The sequence below is a fragment of the Anabrus simplex genome, chromosome 1, assembly GCF_040414725.1.
Source record: "Anabrus simplex isolate iqAnaSimp1 chromosome 1, ASM4041472v1, whole genome shotgun sequence".
NCBI lineage: Eukaryota > Metazoa > Arthropoda > Insecta > Orthoptera > Tettigoniidae > Anabrus > Anabrus simplex.
The window spans coordinates 899,202,611-899,225,579 of NC_090265.1; the positions used below are offsets into that span (position 1 = coordinate 899,202,611).

Here is a 22,969-nt window from a genome sequence, read left to right on the forward strand (position 1 = left end):
GGAACAATTGACACTCGGTGTTCTGGAACAGCGGAACATAACTATGCACCGGCACCTTGTGCCGAAACAGGGACATAGTGCCCAACCCTAGTAGCTTTACGTCGCACCGACACAGATAGGTCTTATGGCGTCGATGGGATAGGAAAGGCCTAGTAGTTGGAAGAAAGCGGCCGTGACCTTAATTAAGATACAGCCCCAGCATTTGCCTGGTGTGAAAATGGGAAACCACGGAAAACCATCTTCAGGGCTGCCGATAGTGGGATTCGAACCCACTACCTCCTGGATGCAAGCTCACAGCCGCGTGCCCGTGACCGCACGGCCAACTCGCCCGGTATCAGAATCGAACCTGTCAAGTTGGGGTCAGAAGGTCAGCGCTTCAACCGTCTTAGCCATTCAGCCCGGCTTATTCAAGGATTAGCTTTACTTTTCAACTAGCTTCTTTGGTATTTTATGAACGTTTTTGTTTTTAGAGAACGTCCGGCTCCATAGCTAAATGGTTAGCATGCTGGCCTTTGGCCACAGGGGTCCCGGGTTCGATTCCCGGCAGGGTCGGGAATTTTAACCATAATTGGTTAATTTCTCTGACACGGAGGCTGGGTGTATGTGTTGTCTTCATCATCATTTCATCCTCATCACGACGCGCAGGACGCCTACGGGTGTCAAATCGAAAGACCTGCACCTGGCGAGCCGAACATGTCCTCGGACACTCCCGGCACAAAAAGCCATACGCCATTTCATCTCTGTATTATTTAGTTTTCAAGGAAAATTCTATTTTAGGGATTGTTCAAGTTTATAATGTGCAACCTTAGTTTTTAAAGGCATATACATCGATCCCTACGTATTGAGACAGTCTGACGATTGAATATTAATTTTTGCTATAACTAATGTACGTACTAATACAAACCAGTAATTATGGCATTTTACTATCTCTTGTTTCTGTATGCATATATTTGTTGCTTATTCATGAACTTTTTTACTCGCATGTAATTAATGACCTTATAAATGTAACGAGCAATTAAATTGTAATTCCGAAGAGTTTACACCTTCTTGCACTATACTGTGGAGTCTAATAATATGCATCCCTGTACACATAATACATTCAGAACTTTTACAGAAAACATTAAAATTAAAATTAAGTGTTGAGACTGTTTGTTCATTTGAAACTTTTTCAGTAATAAGGCAAGTCTATGCCATGTGTTGGACAACAAATACATTTTTGTCTGATTTTCATCGAATTTGATTCAATCAGTGATCTATTCATACTAACTTGGTTTAATTTCATTTATATATACTACGTATATTGGTAAAAATAGCCTTTCTAAGACTAAATTGATGTCAGTAGGTAACAAATCCAAGAGAATTGAATGTCAGATTGGTGATACAAAGCTTGAACATGTAGATAATTTCAAGTATTCAGGACATGTGTTCTCACAGGATGGTAGTATAGTAGGTGAGATTGATTCAAGGTGCAGTAAAGCTAATGCAGTGAGCTCGCAGTTGTGATGAACAGTATTCTTTAAGAAGGAAGTCAGCTCCCGAACTCAACTATATTTACATCGCTGTTTTCAGACCAACTTTGCTTTATGGGAGTGAAAGCTGGGTGGACTCAGGATATTCTATTCATAAGCTAGAAGTAAGAAGCATGAAAATAGTGAGAATGATTGCTGGCACAAACAGGTAGGAACTATGGCAAGAGGGTACTCGGAATGAGGAAATAAAGGCTAAGTTAGGAATGAACTCGATGGATGAAGCTGTACCCATAAACCGGCTTCAGTGGTGGGGTCATGTGAGGCGAATGGAGGAGGATAGGTTACCTAGGAGAATAATGGACTCTATAATGTAGGTTAAGAGGGGTAGAGGGAGACCAAGACGACAATGGTTAGACTCAGTTTCCAATGATTTAAAGAGATGTAGAACTTAACGTGACCACGGTACTACTTACAAATAGAGGATTATGACGTCGATTAGTAAATTCACAGCGGCTTGTAGACTGAACGCTGAAAGGCATAATGGTCTGTAATGAAGATGTGTATATATGTATGTATGTACGTACGTACGTTTTATGCATGCATGTATGTACTGTATGTAGATTACGGTAGATCAATGATGGCTAGCATAGTACAAGAGGAAGTTCGACATCATTATGCTTTCGAACACAATGCAATTGTCATAACGTTTTAAATATACTCCTCCTTCATTTCCGTCATGGGAATTCTGACTCCCGTCAAGAATGAGGTTGGGAAATGGAGCGCACAATTCTATTTGGAATATAAACGTTCAGCACAATAGTACCTTTGAGCTTCCTATCTAAGATGGGTGTCCTGTTGCTCGTTAATTTTCTCCATCATGAAGAGTAACAAATGGATGAGCTGAGATTTATGTGGCCCGTCAACTGTGCCAAGATGTTTGACTTGCCTCTCCTCGAACATAACCGACCAAACAAACTGGCAAAGTTTGCAATATGCAGCGCAAATAAACTTTCTCTTATTGGTTTGTCTATATATACCTTGGAAACTGTGATCACCTGCTCTATTTATGAGAGAATGTGCTACCGTAATATATGCACTGTTAAGTGTATTAGTAACTAATAATAGGATCTAGGATTAGAAAGGAAGGTGTCGTGAGTTGGAGAAGCCACAGAAAACCATTTCAAGAACCATGAGACACGAACACAACTATCTCCTAACCCCACATCCTAAAGCGCTGAGGTCCCCTCATCGACGAAGGAAAAGACAGGTAGTTGACTGATCGAAAAAGTGATATATGCGTTCTGTTATTATAAAACTCCGCCAAGTATTTTGGGCTGCAACCAAACTGAATCGATAGATTGGAAGTCAAATATTTGGTTTCAAATTTTAACACCGGATATTATATCAACATTATCACTCTTATTTATATTGTGACTGAATTTCCGCTATGCCTTCCTCTGATCAGTACGGTATCTCTATTGCTATTGAAGGAGCTTAATTTAGCTTTTCAAACGATATTCTCCTAGACAATAGTAGTTGCGTATTTTTTGTGATCACTTGTTATTTGGTAAACATAAGCTACTAGAGGTTTGGATATCCTCATTTTATTACCACCTTTGCATGGAGGCGGCAGAATAACACCCATGGTATCCCCTGCCTGTTGTAAGAGATGGCTACAAGTGACCGCAAGGGTTCTTAAATTTGGAGCGTGGATTAATAACCACGGGGCTCTTAGCTGAGTCCTGCTTCCACTTACTTGTGCCAGGCTCCTCACTTTCATCTATCATATCTGACCTCCCTTGTTCATCTCTTGTTCTTTTCTAACCCAGACGGTATTACGTATGGAGGCTTAGGGAGTCTTTCATTTTCATGATTCTCGTCTCCTTTGTCTTTCATTGGCCGATACCTTCATATTTAGAAGTGTCAGAAACCGTCAATTTTTTCCGCCTGATTAATGTTAATAGAGAATGGTTGCTCAGTTCTTCTTAAAACAATAATCACCACCACCACCACCACCACCACCACCTCGTTGTATTATTTTACATGCAAAAAAAATTGGAAACGAAATGGAGCATTGTTGATTTATCTTTCCCATGGTTACTGAAACGCTGTAGCGGCAGGATTTGGTTACCGCAGGTTTTTAATTCCCAAAGTTCTCAGGATTCTTTAGTTAGGCATGATTGAGTGTCGGCCTCATGATCGCAAGATCACGGGCTTAAACCCGGCAGGGATAATCGAATGTTTGAAAAGTGGAAAAAGTCACTTTTGGCACACTATACCATAGGATGTCGTTACGTAAAAGATCTCTGGTGACACATTTAGTGGTTAACAAACAAAATTAATTAATAGGTGCCCAACCGTGTTATGATTTCTCTGACATCTGCGAAAGTAACGCGGAAAGTCAGAATTTATACCCAAGTACTCTGAATGGTGTTAAATAAAAATGCATGTACAGCTAGCTGAGCCCATAAATGATGATGGTTATTATTATTATTATTATTATTATTATTATTATTATTATTATTATTATTATTATTAGTATTATTATTTGAATTGTGAATGACTGTTATTACCTCATAACCGAATATCCCGTGTAACAGTATATTTATCATTACATGAAATACTACTGAACAATAGGATCCGAGTCGTCAAGCGAAGGTAGGGTCTGTTATAATAATTATTATTAACAATAATAACATAGTCCATGAATGGACTTCTATGCTACGTTCACATCATATTCTGAAGGGAATGCTGTTGTTGATGCAAACTGTGCCTTTCATTTCTGCTTCCCTTGTTATTTATGAGGTACCTAATATTGGTATTAAATACTCATCTTAACGTCTTCCGTACACACTTTTCCTTGGACTGTTTCCTCATATAATCTTAAACATTCTATCGTCGAGACGTTTGTGATTTGCCTACATATACGAGTGTAATATCTCCCTCATATCATCACTACTGTGCCAAAACCGCGAATGTGACAATGTTCTTCCTATCCAGTATTTTCCATAAGACTGGTCACGCCTCCCAGCCACATATTCATATATGCAGTGCGTCAGAACAATTTTTGTTGAGTTAATTTTCCTATGTGCGTGTGTGAAGGAAAATGAACCTTACTTTGTCGTACTGTAGGAATGTATGTTTGCATTACATATATATCCACTCCTAGAGTATAATATATTTAAGGTTCATTTTCCTTTACACTATACGACACACACACACACACACTGAGCCATCAGAATTAACCAATGAAGATTAAAATTCCGAACCTGGCCGGGAATCGAACCCAGGATCGCCTGGACCAAAGGCCAGCACACTAACCATTTAGCCATGCAGCCGTACGACATAATAATAATAATAATAATAATAATAATAATAATAATAATAATAATAATGGCTGTCTAGGAGAGAGTTATTTCCAGAACTGAGGAATTCAACCAAACAATCGAAAATAAAGTGTTCTCACCGAGGAGTTATGAGAAACACATCCTTAAAGATTTCACTACTAGGAATGAAGAACAGTAGCAACAAACCATAGAGCACATCATTAGCAACTGCAGATTACTAGCGCAAACATCGTACACTGACAGTCTTAATGATGTAGCCAATGTTATACATCAAGAAGTTGTCCAGACCCGATCTTTGTTCAAGAACAGAGTGCCTCACTACAAATACTCTCCACAAAGCGCACTGGAAAATGAAAATTTTAATCTCTTCTGTGATATAACGATACAAACTGATAAAACAACTCCGCACAATAGACCAGACATTATATTAAAAAACAAAAAGAATCAACAGACATATGTCATATGCATCGCTTTCCCGAATGACCGCAATATGAAGCAAAAATACAGGGAGAAGATCGACAAATATACTCCCTTGGCTATGGAAGTAGCAAGGATCTGGAAACAAGGCAGAGTGACCATTCTTCCTTTTCTCCTTTCTCCCACTGCTCTCACATCAAAATCATTTCAAGAAAACTTAAATATATCCCTATCTAGACTCACAACGTGGCACGAAAGGCTGCAATTTTGGAGACCAGCAACATCGTCAGAACATTCCTGAATGCACAGTATGGACCATAAATAGAAAAGGCTGGAACCTCTATAGCGAAGAGAATAACGAAGGTATATATTGTAAATTTATGACAATTATGATTCATTTCTATTTCTTATACGTAAAATATCGAAATACGAGCTATATTACCATCCATAAAATTGTGAATAAATAATAATAAGCTAGATGAATCATGTTCTATATTGGAAGGTTGCAATGTTTGGGTTGGGAAGAATTGAGAGAAAGAAGAAGAGCTGCTCGACTAAGTGGTATGTTCCGGGCTGTCAGCGGAGAGATGGCGTGGAATGACATTAGTAGACGAATAAGTTTGAATGGCGTTTATAAAAGTAGGAAAGATCACAATATGAAGATAAAGTTGGAATTCAAGAGGACAAACTGGGGCAAATATTCATTTATAGGAAGGGGAGTTAGGGATTGGAATAACTTACCAAGAGGGATGTTCAATAAATTTCCAATTTCTTTGAAATCATTTAGGAAAAGGCTAGGAAAACAACAAATAGGGAATCTGCCACCTGGGCGACTGCCCTAAATGCAGATCAGTACTGATTGATTGATTGATTGATTGATTGATTGAACACACGTACACACTTCATTACTTATAGACTGTTACGCCTTTCAGCGTTCAGTCTCCAAGCCTCTGTGAATTAATTTAGCTCCTCTATAATCCTCTGTTTACAACTACTTCTGCGGCCACATTTAGTTCCACATATCTTAAATTTAAATAATTAAAACTGAGTGTAACTATCGTTATCTGGGTTTACCTCTGCTTTCCTTGCCCTCAATGGCCGAATCCATTATTCGCTTACATAACCTATCCTCCGCCACTCACCTCGCATGGTAATATCACCGAAGCTGGTTTATATGTTGTACATCCATCGAGTTCATTCCTGACGTAGCCATTATCTCCTCATTACGAGTACTTTCCTAACATTGTTGCTACCTATATGTACCGGCAAGCATTCTGGCTAAATTCAGGTCTGTTACTTCTAAGTTATGAATAAGATATTCTGAATCCACCTAGATTTCGCTCAAATACAGCAAAAACGGTCTGAAAATAGACCGATTAAAAGAGCTCCATTTTTATGCGTATCTAAAGATAATTATAAAGACGTAGGAAAGGGAACACTTGAGGAATAAGGAAAGCAAATGTTGAAGCTGGTGAGAAGGACGAATGTATGGAACTTCTGGGAAGGTGAGGGTTTCTTGTGCAATGAGATGGTGTTAGGGAAGAACACAGAACAAAATCCAGCCAGCTGAGTGGCTCAGACGGTAGAAGCGCTGTTTGATCCCGACTCAGTCCGATGGTATTTGAAGGGACATAAACAGATCAGCCTTGTGCTACCAGCAAGTAAGGGAACTTCTAAGGGACAACATTCCGGCAACTCGGCGTCTCCGAAATTCCTAAAATATGCAGTTAATTGGATGTTAAAACCTATTAATATTGATAGACGGCCAATAATATCAATGGTATCATGAATGACATTAGGTTGTAATTACTAATGATAAAACCAAACATCCTCATTGAATAATAATAATAACAATCAGATCAGTAACTTAAAGCGCTTTCGTGAAGAACAGTGGGTGGACAGCAGAAAGGAGGCAGGCTGTCAGGAAGAGATTGCAACGATACTGGGCTGCAAAGAAAGCTTCTAAAAATGTGTATATTTTGCTTATTGTGGTCTCTAATGGCCGTAAACGTCTACGTAATAATACTATTAACAATATAATAATCGAGATGAATCATCTATATTTGAAAGCTATTTTGTACATCATATAATCAACTTACGACGATGTTGCTTCGAAAATGGAACAATTGGGCAATACGCAAAGTAGAGATTAAAGCTGTGAGAGGAACGAATGTCTATAATTCTAGGGTATGTGGGAGTTATTTGTGCAATGAAAAGATGCCAGGGTAGAATACCAACAAAATCAGCAATTACTGAGAATACTGATGCGTTTTATGTACTAGCATCCACTCTCTATATTACGAACATTGGACACGATTAGGAAGTTGTAAGTTAGAGCTAAGAACAGAATAAAAGTTAGATAAAGAATAGAATACGTACGTGTAAAGAGGTGTCTTCATATCGAGGGCAGTAGGTCATTCAATAACAAGCAAACACTCGTATTGATACTGCGGCGACTTTACACAATAGCTGGCCAAACAAATGGTTCCTTCTTTTATCATATCTCTTGAAAAAAAAGAAAGATAACGTTCTTCAAATTTCGAACAACACAATCACTCACTTCACTTCACTCGTGGTTCCTTCAACTATTCAATAATGGTTCAAAGAGGGTGAACATCATATAAAAATATCCCTCAGAAATTTCAGTATTAATTTTATCTTAAGTGTTCCCGCACTTCAGAAAACACTTTCAAGTAAATACAAATATTTCATAATTTCCGGAGAAAGATTCCTGAAGCAAAGAAAGATATTTCAGGCTGAGGCATTGCGAATAACAATTTTGTAGTACCATATATAGGTCCTCTTTAATATGGACGAAGAAGATTTAAATGAATAACTAGACACACCTTTCTTCATCGGTATAAATATGATGCTAGAAGTCTACCTGAACTATTAGAGTGCTTATTTGAAAAGCAGAGGAAGTGTTTGTAGAATTCATACATCATTTTATATTTCAAACTGCATCAATTAAGGGAGAATTACGACTATATTTTAGTAAATCGTACAAATAAGAATTCTTATGGTATACGGCAGGATGAGAAGTCAGGGTAGAAGGAAGAGGGCATCCCTTGAGTTAACTTGGAGATTCCTCCAAATAATATCTCTCTCCACATACATCACTGAATATAGAAATCAAGTCTCACATTCCACACTCACTTAAACTGACTCGTTCAGTTACTGACTCAACTGGATAAATGAGAATTGGAAATTCTCATGAAATATGACGGTATTAGGAGTCTGACAAAAAGGAAGGGAGAATTAATTCAGTTAACTTAGAGACTCCATCAAACAATATTTCTCCACCCACACGATACTGATCATATGCGACTGAACTGAGTTGATGATCAAATATTTAGTTATTGGATCGATCACAAAACTTGAGAACACCACTCTAGCGTAAATGGCGCTGTTAACACACACACTCACTATACTTTTCTCCTACACATTCCGAGATAATATGACGGATACGTATCACTCGTTCGTTTTCCCCTCTACTCATTGTAGTGCGCTACGGTCTTCACTACACGCGTAGTCTCCCGTAACGCGCTCCACAGCTGACTGACGGTCCAGGACCTGGGAGCACGCCAGCTTAGCGGCTTGCTTGCCAGACAAATCTGTCACCATTACAAACAAACATGTTCTTATCTGTTTTCCAGGAGCTACTGTCACAAGCATTTACATTCCACAAAAAAGTGTAGGTGCTCAGAAGTTAAGAATAACAGGAGATAAGAGACCGCGGGCCGACCCTCGCTCACACACCCACGAGCAAGCGTATAGGATTTCCGGGTCATTACAATGTGTTTTTTGTACGACTCGTTGGCTGAATGGTCAGCGTACTGGCCTTCGGTTCGGAGGGTCCCGGATTCGATTCCCGACCGGGTCGGGGATTTTAACCACCATTGGTTAATTCCAATGGCTCAGCGGCTGGGTGTTTGTGCCGTCCCCAACATCCCTGCAACTCACATACCACAGATAACACTATCCTCCACAACAATAACACGCAGTTACCTACACATGGCAGATGCCTCCCACCTTCATCGGTGGGTCTGCCTTAGAAGGGCTGCACCCGGCTAGAAATAGTCACACGAAAAAGAAATGTTCTGACTATTTCAACGGCGCAGTTCACTAATCATTGTCCTTCTGTATTCAAGATAGCGGGTTCGATTTCGTCTATGGTAAGTGACAATCAAATCGTGCTTAATGCGGAAACTGAGAGTCGTTGATCTCTAGAACTCCGGCATATCTTAAAATCTAGAACTGAAGTGACAGTAAACAAATAACACTAAAACATTATTCCAGTGTGCATTAAGAAATCTGTGCGTGAGAAATGGAAACCGGAACACAAATAAGTTAGCAAACATTACGTTTAATCATCGCCATCTTGTCTCGTTCTTCTATTTCTACCATAAAACGTGAATACAAAAATATGTTATACATAACTCAAAAACAAATATACAAACTTATGATTGCAATATTAGAATTGTCAAAATCCGGGATAAGTAAAATGTCATTAAAACATTGTGGAAAAACGTGTGAAAATTAAATGAAACTGAGTGGTATACAGCATTCCACAAATAATTTGAATAGCTTTTCCCTCAGGCTTAAAGATTCTTCACCGAGATCGATAGCTGCAGTCGCTTAAGTGCGGCCAGTATCCAGTAATCGGGAGATAGTAGGTTCGAGCCCCACTGTCGGCAGCCCTGAAGATGGTTTCGCGTGGTTTCCCATTTTCACACCAGGCAAATGCCGGGGCTGTACCTTAATTAAGGCCACGGCCGCTTCCTTCTAATTCCCAGGCCTTTCCTTTCCCATCGTCGCCATAAGACCTATCCGTGTCAGTACAACGTAAAGCCAAAAAAAAAAAAAAAAAAAAAAAAAAAAAGAAATATGCTTCTTCTTCTTCTTCTTCTTCTTTACAATTTGCTGTACGTCGCATCGACACAGAGAGCTCTTACGGCGACGAAAGGATAGACAAGGGTCAGAAGTGGGAAGGGAGCATCTGTTGCCTTAATTGTGGTATAACCCCCAGCATTTGCCTGGTGTGAAAATGAAAAAAACAACGTACAGCCATCTTCACGGCTGCCGACAGTGGGGTTCGAACCCATTATGTCCCGAATGCAAGGTAAAAGCTACGTGATCCACACAGCACAGCCACTCGCTCTGTGAAGATTCTTCTTCTTCTTCTTCTTATTGTTTTCCCCAATTTCGTAGGGTTGGCACGACGTTTAGATTTGATACAGTTTTACGGGTTGATGTCCTTCCTGACGTCAATCCTACGTGGAGTGATATATTTACTATTGCGAATTTCTGTGGTGGTTGACAGTGCTGTATGTAAAGGAATTCATATAAGAGGAACACAAACACCTAGCCCCGAGCTAGAAGAGTTAACCATACGAAGTTAAAATCCTCAACCCGGCCGGGAATCGAACACTGGGCCTTCTAACCCGAAGGACACTACGTGACTATTCATCCAATGAGCCATACATTCTCAGGCTTAAAATGTTAATTTAATAACAAGTTTAACAATAATGAATATGGCATGTTGCCATGAAACGCGTTCTGCTGGCTGGAGCGAAGGAGGATCGAACTTATCTTCGCCACTTTGGTTTTTGCAATAGGAGTTCTTGCTAGAACTGATGGTTTTATAACTATTTTTTTTGTACTCCTAGAACCTTATGATAAAACTGCACTCGTCACAGAATCGAAAATGTGTTTTAAGGATTATAGGCCTACTCATTTCAACTGTGTCAGGTGTTAGTGTCTGGCCTGTTCCTTTTGTCACTCCAAAATGAATTAATGAACGAAAGCATGAGCTCAACCGAAGAATAAGTCCTGGAGTTGCTGACAACAAATTCACCGACAGTCGAAAGAGCTGACAAAGCTGACACATCGGCATTCTCAATACACAATCTAAAAAATTGAATCAACTCATCTTCGAGTCACGAATTCTCTTTCCCACCTGAGGAAATTTCTATAAACCTCAATACATACAACAGACCTGTGCATAAATGCTTGGTAATTTTTAACTTCTACCATGAAGCAAAAAAAAAAACAACAAAAAACAAAAAACAACAAAAAAAACCCTGATATTTATTTTCAGTGTTGATCAAATCCCGGGAAGCACTTTCGGGACACTGGAGCAGATGACTATAATCCGGTACTGTCCAGAAAATCAGGGGATTTTTTCACCAACGGGACTCGAACAGGCTAACCACGGCGTCGGATCGTATGGACGTGACCCTTAACGATCATGGTGACCAGGCGGACTGCGGGCGTGGAGCAACCCTATACAAACTCGTTTCTCCACACCACTTCCACCCTGATCTACTCCCAATGGCATTGCCAGCTGGACGGCTCGAGTTATCCGTCATCCCCCTGTTTGTACAACGAACTAGCCCATCACTTTCCAGTATTAATTAAGCGATTGTGGATTATTGACGCGAGAATATCTCATAATTCGGTCTATGAGTAGACGCTAGAGGTGCAGGCTAGACAACTTAATGTTTATTCACACTATAGGCACAGTCATGGACTGATCACAAACAGCAGTATTAAAATTAGGGTGGGGAGGGTCTTGAGCACTCAGTTGAGATCTGATCATTACCGCTTTACAATATTAGGCAGTTTCTCTACGAGAGTGTTGGCAGTTATCGCCACTCGCTCGATGCGCTGTTGTAGTGATGAACTAATGTCACATGACATCGGTTTGTTCCTTACCAGATCAGTCAGTGCCTCGTTTGAAAAAAAGATACCATTAATATACAGTACTAGCTGAGGTACCCGTGCTTCGCTACGGGATTCTCAGAAAGACTGACTTGGTGGTTTTCCTAACTGAATTCAACATAGGTCATTACAAAAACGTCAGTAGGGATGTAGCGATTGAAAGCAACGTTATCATATAAAATACTCGATCAAATGAAAAGCCGCACACTTTCTCACTTTCAACGAACAGTACAGAACAGTACAGAATTACATTTCAGGCCATCCCCTAAACTACCATTTCACTCAACGTGAATAAAATAATTTGTAGCCTAGATTGCAGTGGTTCATCACCCGACATTACATACAGATTTTCATTAAATTCTCTTCAGCCGTTTTCTATTGATGCGTGTACAGACAGACAGACAGACAGACAGACAGACAGACAGACAGACAGACAGACAGACAGACAGACAGACAGACAGACAGACAGACAGACAGACAGACAGACAGACAGACAGACAGACAGACAGACAGACAGACAGACAGACAGACAGACAGACAGACAGACAGACAGACAGACATTATGGAAAAGTAAAAAATGCATTTTCTTGTTACTGTGGACATGACCGATACAGAAATACCATTCTTTTCAAATTCTGAGCAATGTACAGACAAAACTCTTATTTTAGATATATAGATATGTAATTCTGTTACAACACAACTTTAGACTCTGAAATACATAGAAACACTAAATTTTATGTCTTTTTTAACTTGTAGGTATCTTCTGTTAATTTTGTTCATTTTAATTTGTGTACTGATTTTCTGAAGTACAGTAACGGATTATCATTATCATCTTATAGTATAATTTGCAGTATAGTAGAGAACCGGTATATAAAAAAATTGAAACAAACACATCAACAAAAGTTATGCATAATCGAAGTAAGAGCTTATTTAAGTCCAAATGTATATATGTGTGTGAATACCAAGTCCAAAATGTAAAAAGAGACAATAACAACTAAACATGACAACATCTCAGTGTGACCGAGCTCGATAGCTGCAGTCGCTTAACTGCGGCCAGTATCCAGTATTCGGGAGATAGTAGGTTCGAGCCCCACTGTCGGCAGCCCTGAAAATGGTTTTCCGTGGTTTCCCATTTTCACACCAGGCAAATGCTGGGGCTGTACCTTAATTAAGGCCACGGCCGCTTCCTTCCCACTCCTAGCCCTTCCCTGTCCCATCGTCGCCATAAGACCTATCTGTGTCGGTGCGACGTAAAGCAACTAGCAAAAAAAAAAAAAAATAAAAAAAAAAAAAAAATCATCTCAGTGTCAATATCTCCCGGATACAAGCTCACAGTCCTTAACCGCACAGCCAACCTACCCGATAGTGACCACTTTCCCCACGTTGAAAGTTCTAATAAAATTATTGGCTTTACGCCCCACTAACGACTTTTTCTTACGGTTTCCGAAGACGGCAAAGTGCCGGAATTTAGTCCCGCAGGAGGTTTTGCGTGCCAATAAATCTACAAACACAAGACCGACGTATCTGAGCACATTAAATACCACCGCATTGAGCCAGGATCAAACCTGCCAAGTTGGAGTCAGAAGGCCAGTGCCTAAACCGTCTGAGTCACTCAAGCCACCTATAAAAGTTCTTCTAGGCCATTATCGCTGCCGCAGCTATTAGTACAAGTCATTCATTCGTCTTCTCTGCTCATTGCAAAACACACAGAATTGACAGCATCCTCATATATCACAAGCGTGCTTCAAACGTTACTCGGTCAGTTGGGCGCGTGGAGCAGAGCACGGGAATGTGGAGCATTTTCTTATCATCTCGTGTCCATTCTATTTTCTCTGTATTAGTTCATGTCTCGCTGATATGTCTTTACACAGAGTGTACGGAAAATGCTGTCCAATAACCACAGCACGTAATTATTGTTATTATTATTATTATTATTATTATTAATAATAATAAATATATTAATAATATATTTATATTTTGGACTTGTATACACACATATATATATTTTTTTTTTGGACGTAAATATGCTCTGACTTCGATTATGCATAACTTTTGTTGATGTGTTTGTTTCGATTTTTTTTTTTATATACTGGTTCTGTATTATACTGAAAATTATACTTTAAGTTGATAATGATAATCCGTTACTGTACTTCGGAAAATCAGTACACAAATTAAAAGGAACAAAATTAACAAAAGATACCTGCAAGTTAAAAAAATACATAAAATGTAGTGTTTCTATGTATTTAAGAATTATTAATAATTAATATATTAATAATAATAATTATTATAACAGTATCATCATGCTCATCTTCACCATTATCATCTACTGAAAGGCGTATACTTGCAGGAGGGATACTATTGGGTGGAAATTGCTATACAGTTAAGTCTATGCCGGCGACTTAGTCTTGATGACAGATTATGCTGAAAACTTGGAGTGTAATAATATCTTGAAGCCTGGAAAGAGGAGTGGCGGGTATGAAGTATAATATTAAAATTAGTATTTTCAAGAAATTAAACGGGTTTGAGTGTCAAGTAGGGAATACAAAACAGGAACTGGTGGATCATTTCAAGTAATTAGGATGCATACACATTGGCTACAAATTATTGGTTTCTGTTATACTATACGATACTTAGTCTAGTATTGGACAGAAATAAATAAATAAATAAATAAATAAATAAATAAATAAATAAATAATAATAATAATAATAATAATAATAATAATAATAATAATAATAATAATAATAATCCTGTATTGAAATACAAAGGAAAACGATCGCCCGAATAGCCATTAATTCTTACTGTATTTACTACAAGATTTTGTTCTTTTGTGGCATGTTGTTAGATGATACTTGGCACACCTTTGATTACATAAACATTTGTCACTCGGGCTATGGAATGATCTGATTGAACGTTTCTTATGGCGGGAACCATGAATGGTGAGTCTTGTTATTATATGGCTTTGATTTTGATTCTCGTTGGCCCACGATCTGCCCATCATGGCATCAGTAACATAAAAATCTTGGTCGATCTATCTTCTCTTTGCTTTCTACACTAGTAACAGGTGTAGGCCTATACATGGTCCTGTAGCTGGCAATGGTAATTTAATCCTAAGGTCCAATGTGTAGGAGATTTCTTCCGCTAACTCGTAAAATAATCTTGTAGGGGGCATTTTTTCAACTCTTAATGCACATTTCAAGAAACGCGACTTGACACACTCTAATCTTTCGAGATCACAAATTGTGAGGTGATCCCATACTATTTCTACACCATATGTCACAATGGGTGAGATGGCCGTTTGGAGTAGTGACAAAACTGTAACGAGAGATACGGCTGTTAGACTTTTGATCTTATAGATGGCTGTGATGGCTTTTGCTGACCTCTCTTGTATATGATGGCTGAATAACCTTTATGAAGTCGGTTAAATTAAATTACCATGCGAAAGTTTTAGGTTAAGTGCATTCCAGGAATGCCCCACATGTAACATGGCAGATATCCGGGCCGTTTTCCAAATTTCAGCAAACCTTCTGAAGTATGTCTTGAGTGCCGTTCTCAACGGTTGTGTTAATGCATCTTCTCAATTCCGGTAATGGCGTTGGAAGTGGAGGGCGTAAATATTGTTCTGGACGAAATACCACATAGTGAGATCCGGTGGCCACATTCAGAAAGTATTGACTTCGGCCGCAGTACGAGCAATCCGACCTTGCAGATGTTCATTCAGTTAATGCCGGGCGTCCACATCCCAATGTAGTGAGGTCCTGTCTTGTTGGAAAATGAACCCCTCCTCATCCGTGAGTTGTGGCATTAATCAATTGTCCACCACTTCCAAGTACCCATGTCCCGTGATAGTCTCCTCGACGAAGAAAGATGGGCCAAAACACGTCTACTGGAAATGGCGCAATACATGTCCACTTTGGGCTATTACGTTCCATCTCATTGACAGCGTGTGGGTGCTGGTATCCCCGTGTCTGAGTGTTGTGCCTAGTCACATTTCCGGATATAGTGAATATTTATTCATCCCTCACAATGATACATTCTCGCAAATCTTCCCCTTTACATCATAGCCAGCAACATTGTTCACAAAACTCCCGTCGCCTAGCTGGATTATTAGACTGAATCTTTTTGTACAAATTGCAGTTCGCAGAGGTTCAATAACATGTGATCCTGCCAACCCACTTGTTTTCCCTTAATGACAGGGAGCCAGGTGAACTGCCAAAAATGCGCGGTTGCGTCAGTGTCAGATATGCGAATTACCACAAGCGCGTGTGTGAATTGCCACGAACACATACAGTTGTAACTCTAAGAAAGAAAGTCCCTTTCACTCCGTGCAGACTTTGGACTGCGGAACCCGCATGGGTGGCGTGGTTACAATTTACGCTGAATGCAGTCCGGCAAGTGTAATTAAAACATTCTTAATTTATTTTCAATATCCTCTTGCTATGTGACACTTCATTAATACATTTAAAACGCGATGTGTTCAAAGTTATGTGTAGTTATTGGCAGCTTAGCGATTCAACAGCCCGCTCCAAAGATTATGATTATGTAGCTCCCTTCTCTCTCTATTTTAGTCCATCACGCGAAAATCATTTTGGTGATCTTCCTCCACGAGTCTCTGCTTTGGGCATGGTGACTTGCTTGCTGTAAGCTCATCCTGGTCAAGTTCTTGATCTGGTCCATCCATCGTAACGGTGCACGTCCTCTAGGTCTAAGAACTTCGACTTTTCCCTCTATGATAAGTATTTCCATTGCCTCCTGTCTTCTGGCAATATGACCAGAATATATGAGTTGTTTTTTGTTGATAAGGGTTGACAGTCTTGTTCTGATGCCGAGCTGTTGCAGGATCGATTCATCAGTAAGGTTTGTTGTCCGTGGTATTCGCAGTAATCTCCTATAGCACCACATTTCTAGAGCATCAATCCTGCAGCGATCCGCCGTCTTCATCGTCCAAGTTTCTGCTGCATAGGTCGCGATAGGCAAGATCAGAGTTCGAATGAGAGTGAGCTTTGTCTTGGAAGATGCGAGTAAGTTTTGCTGTTGAATTTCTCGCAATCGCAATGCGCTTGCGCATCTCAGGTTCACAGTCTCCAGTATTTGTGACAACAGATCTTAGATACTCGAAGTGACTGACAACCTCATAATCTGCAATTCTTGTTATGGCAGGTCTGTTGTTATTAAAACGGTCTACAGTCATCACTTTGGTCTTTTTATTGTTGATTTCAGGACCATATTCTCTGCTTCGCGCGTCTAACCTCCGCATGATGGTTTCTAGTACATGATCATCTGTTGCAATTATCATAGTGTCATCCGCATACCTGCCACGAACTGTGATGCCGTCACTCCAGTCATCGAGAATTTCTCTCATAATGTACTCACTGTACATTTTAATATAAAGCTATCGCGGCAGCCATGATGACTTTGTATTAAAGACTGATACTATTGGAGATGGTCTTCTCCTTACCCTACGTATCCTTTGCTTTAAAATTTATTAGCCATTGTAACCTTCGTTGACAGGACAATCATTTAGCATGTGCACGGTTACATCTTTGTCGACCCCTCAGTTGCTCCTGAGGAATAGCAACAACATTCCTTTACTACTGAATATTTTAATCTTTCGAGTTCTTTTGACTTCTTCATAAGTTTAGAAGGAACAGTTTAGACATTTTTCAACTTGCTTTACATCGCACCGACGATGGGATAGGAAAGGGCTAGGAGCGAGAAAGAAGTGACCGTTGCCTTAATTAAAGTACAGCCCTTGCCTGGTGTGAACATGGGAAACCACAGAAAACCACCTTCAGGGCTGCCGACAATGGGGTTCAAACCCACTATCTCCCGAATTCCAGTTGACGCCTACGTGACCCAAAAACGCAGTCACTTGTTCCGTGAACAGTTTTAAGAATTTAATATGTTTGTAAGAGACTGAACTAAATGAAATGGCATTTTTCATCTTTTTTAAATCAAGTAGTCTTTATTAAAGACAAACTGAAAGTGAACTATGATGTTTACATATTGTTGCATATGATTTTCTAAAACAAAAAAAGCTATTTATTCGGGGCGTCGACCTAAGAAGGTCTTTTGCCCCTACTTTGCACCATATGTTGTGAACCTGCTTGTATTTGGAAATGGCGGGAGTGTAAAGTGTTGAATGTAAGGAAAGGAACATTAAGGACGACACAAACACCCAGTCCCCAGGCCAGGGACATTAATAATTTACAATTAAAAACCCCTGGCCCGGCCGAGAATCGAACCCGTGGCCGCAAGGTGACAGGCGGACGCGTTGCCCCTTACACCGCGGGGTCGGACTGCATATGCTTACAAACAAGTATAAATTGACTGCTGGGATAGGTTTTTTGTTTCATTTACCGCTGATCTGCATTTAGGGCTGTCGCCCTGATGACCGATCCCTACTAATTTCTTACCTAAACTTTTATTAAACGATTTCAAAGAAGTTGGAAATTTGTCGAACGTCACACCCTTGGTAAACTATTCCAACCCATAATTTCTCGTCTTGTAAACTAATATTTTCCACAATTCGTCTTCTTGAATTCCAACTTTATCTTCATATTATGACCTTGCTTACTTTTAAATACTCGACTTAAAGCTTATTCGTCTACTAAAGTCATTCCGCGCCAACTTTCTACAGACAGCTCAGGACATACTGCTTAATCGAGCATCTCGTCTCTTTACTCCCAAGTCTTCCCATACCGAGCTCGATAGTTGCAGTCCCTTAAGTGCAGCCAGTATCCAGTATTCGGGAGATAGTAGTTCGAACCCCACTGTCGGCAGTCCTGAAAATGGTTTTCCGTGGTTTCCCATTTTCACACCAGGCAAATGCTAGGGCTGTACCTTAATTAAGGCCACGGCCGCTTCCTTCCCACTCCTAGCCCTTCCCTGTCCCATCGTCGCCGTAAGACCTATCTGTGTCGGTGCGACGTAAAGCAACTAGCAAAAAAAAAAAAAAAAAAAAAAAAAGTCTTCCCATAACGCTACTCGTTTGTCGAAACTCGCGTAGAACAAATTATCCTTGTGATCTTTTCCGTTTCCGAATCAATTAATCGTGATGAGGGTCCCATATTATAATTACAGTCTTAGCAGTGTCTTATAACGCTTTCTTCTAATACTTACTATAACCTTTAAATACTCTCATAAGCATACGAAGAGATCTGTAATTGTACACAGTCTCGTCAGTGTGATTACCGCAATGAAGATCTTTCCTTATATTAACTGAAGGAACTTTGTTCTCTTTGTGAAACTTACAACCTGACGTTTCACCCCCTTAATCAGCATTCCACTGTCTGCCGTCCAGCTCACAACTGCAGTTGGTAAAACGCAAACTTAACAACTTAGAGGTCTTGAATATTTCCCACGCATTTTCTTCAAGAATCAATCCATAAAAGATCATTTAAAAAAACATCATTTTTCTTATTATTTCTTGAATATTTATACAGATCAAAGAAATATCAAAAATATAACTCATTATGTTTAATTTTTTTCGCTGTGTATACTATGCATCTTTTCACACTATTTTCTATGTTGACAGATAATATACGAATACGGAATTATATGGTAAAGGTCCGCCTCTGTGGTGTAGTGGTTAGCGTGATTAGCTGCCCGGGTTCGATTCCCGGCTCTGCCACGAAATTTGAAAAAGGTGGTACGAAGGCTGGAACGGGGTCTACTCAGCCTCGTGAGGTCAACTGAGTAGAGGTGAGTTCGATTCCCATCTCAGCCATCCTGGAAGTGGTTTTCCATGGTTTCCCATTCTCCTCCAGGCAAATGCCGGGATGGTACCCAACTTAAGGCCACGGCCGCTTCCTTCCCTCTTCCTTGTCTATCCCTTCCAATCATTCCATTCCCCACCAAGGCCCCTGTTCAGCATAGCAGGTGAGGCCGCCTGGGCGAGGTACTGGTCATCCTCCCCAGTTGGATCCCCGACCCAATGTCTCACGCTCCAGGACACTGCCCTTGAGGCGGTAGAGATGGGATCTCTCGCTGAGTCCGAGGGAAAAGTCAACCCTGGAGGGTAAACAGATTAAGAAAGAATGTTATGGTGAAGAATTAGAAAAAGGAAGTCAACAAAAATATTCATTTTAACGTACACTTGCGTTCCTCGACAGCGGGTACATGGAAATAAGAATTTTAAGACTCTTTTAGTGTTTGGGTAGAACACGTAAATCGCCGAGAGTATTAAACTTACGATTATGTCTAATGTCTGAATTAACAGAAAAAAGATGAGGAGAGTTCCAAACTGCCCACAAGCATGAAGGGATTAAAGGGGCTGACTTTGCCACCGCAGAATTTATGTCATGTTTAGAACTAATTAGTTCACTTTCATGTCAATAAGAACAGCCCTAATATCTAGTAATAATCTCAGATTAAAGAGGTGTAAACATTCATTCGAAAATAATAACAATGTGTGCTGGCAGTTCATGTTATTAGCTTTAAAATACCCGTCCTTACAGAACTCTATTATTGCAAGAATCTGTTCTGAAAACATTAAAATGCCATGTAAATCAATCCATTTCTTTATTTCTTTTTTTTTTGTATAGAAAGACATAAGTTAACATTGCGCTATAAACGAAAGTTATCTCATTAAGAAAATAACTCTAATAAGTCCTCGTAAGATCGAATAACTCCTCTCATTTTGATTGTTAGTTCTTATTATTTTTACTTAGTTTCTACAGAATACAGATATTTGCGTTCTAATTTTTTTTTCAATAATAGAGAGGACTGTAATAACCGAGCAAGACTGGTTCCATAAAGACCATGAAAGTGGAAGTTAAAGATGTTTATTTTTAGTAAACTCGGCACTTCATGGAATAGAATGGTTAGCTTCACGCCTCAAAGAATTAACCTGGTACTTATCTTTGATGCTCATATTTCCCTTCTAAATACGTTTACAAGAAAAGAAATAGGGAAACTTAATTTCTGGATGATTTCTGGATGGCCTACGTAAAACGGGAATGTAATAACTAGAAGGAATGTTCGAAATGTCTGGCGTAACACTTCGATAAATCACCTAAGTTTTCATGAAATAGCGCTTCAACGTAAGGCAAAATTTGTGCTAAATATGTGACGTCACACGCATACTCTGTTATAAGATGGCGCCGTGTTGACTCGCGCGCACAAGGACGAACTGACAGTCGTAGGGAAAGGACGTACGTGCCTCTCGTGCGCTTTCTCTCTCCTTGCCAGGCGCTCTGTACTTTTCAAATATCAGCTAGGCACTTGTACTTATTAGTACATTTTCGAAGGAGCATTGTCTGAGTTGTAGCACTTTTCAGTGCTCACTCTTTCTTCTGTTTCAGGATTTCTTACAGGAGGACCAGGATGGAGAAGCCGACCCTACCAGTGAGACTGGTCGACTACGACTACGTGGGAGCCGTCGAGAAACTACTAGACGCGATCGACACGATGGATCCCCCCAGCTATGAACGCCCGGGACTGGTGGTGTTCAACCGGCTGGGGGAGGACGACCACCAGGGGACGCTCCACGTATTCGACAACCTGAATGCGACTGCGGAGTACTTCGGAGAGCCACTCCTGCCAATCATCGGCATTATGGTTGCTACCTGGGCGATCATCATTCGCCCTAACGACGCAGCCAGCTTCAAGGTCTACGAGGAGCGCGCGTCCCGGCAATTTCAGGTTGCCCGGCTACCAGGACTCAGGGAGCACCTGGACGGCTCGGGCTACCAGGAGGCAGCCACGCAGACGAAGACGGGGACCGAGGACGACGGCGGCGCTCCCGAGCGCCGCGACGGCGCGACCCCAGTTGAAAAGCTGTACTTAACGAAGTACACGCAGACCAACAAGGCCGCCAACCAGGATCGTCGGCCACCTACCAAGGCGAAGTGGTCGCAGACGCAGGCCTACCAGGAGGGGCCTGTAACCCGGGCGCAAACCAGGAGAGCGCCCGCGATGGTGGATGGCAGCACGGCGGTGGATAAGGACGCCCTTTGGCGGGCTGAAGCCGCCGTCCAGGCCCTGACAGCCAACATGTCGTTCGAGATGCAGACCTCGATGTGCGCCCCACAGGACCGGGAACGCAGTGAAGTGTTAGCACCGACCGACGCCGCCGCCGCCGCCGCCAGCCAGGAGAAGGAAGAAGACAGCGACGCAGCGGAGCCATCAGCTACCCCGAGGTCACCAGGCCGGGAGGAGGGTCACCAGGACGAGGCCTCTTCCCCTGACGAGAAGACACGCCCGGGAAGAAGAAGACGACGACGCCGGACCACGAAGCAGAAGGCGACGCCGGCCCACCAGGAGAGGGCCGCCCAGCCGCAAACCAAGACTACTCCCAGGAAAGCAGGCAAACGAGGAGCCAATCAGGAGAGGACCTCAGCGGGTAGCGGCAGTCAGGTGAGAGTAAAACGTCCCCCTCAGCAGCTCTTGCAGTGTTTCCGCTGTCTGAGGTGGGGCCACCGTCAGGTCAGCTGGGGGCTCGAGGTGAGGTGCAACCGCTGTGGTGGTGTTCACCACTACACGTCCTGCGCAACACTTAGGGAGGCGCCGGTGTGCGCCAACTGCTCGGGGGGCCACCCGGCCTCCCATCGCAGTTGCCCAATCTACCGGGCCATGGCGCGGGCAGAGGGGAAGGATACTCGGCGCCATGACCCACCCCCTTCCAGGAGGCCCCCGCCTCGGCGGGCTTGGCCTCATTCTCCGGGATCGGAGACTGGGTACGAGGTACCCCAAGGAGGTGGAGCCGTGCGACAGGCCCTAGTGGTACTCGACGCATGGCTCCGCAGCCGGCAAGGACCGTGCTAGTCACAGCAGTGTCCAGACGGACTTAGCCCCAGACGATGGAATGGCGAGGAATGGTTTTATGTTTTGTGCATGTTACCTGTTCCTAACTAACACAACCTCTGGTCTTTTTCCAGCCCACATCCTTGCATGTGCTATCAAAATATGTCAGGTTTTACATGTAGGCTCTTTCTTCTTTCTGCCTATGTGGTTTTTCTCTGACCCTACAATACCACACCTTAACACTATCCAACCAACACAAACTTTGCCGT

At 41.3% G+C, this 22,969-nt stretch overlaps 1 protein-coding gene across 2 annotated transcripts in view; it reads right to left on the reverse strand.

Annotated features, from left to right (window-relative positions):
* The window catches only part of LOC136874643 (FMRFamide receptor), a 483,043-nt gene that overhangs the window by 96,396 nt on the left and 363,678 nt on the right, over nt 1-22,969 (reverse strand). The window contains exon 1 of one of the 2 annotated variants that reach the window (XM_067148272.2): nt 7,613-8,394. The exons of the other annotated variant lie outside the window; for it this stretch is intronic. The gene's annotated coding sequence lies outside the window, so the exon portion shown is untranslated. Of the gene's footprint in view, nt 1-7,612; nt 8,395-22,969 lie in introns of those variants that run through there. 2 annotated transcript variants of the gene reach the window in all.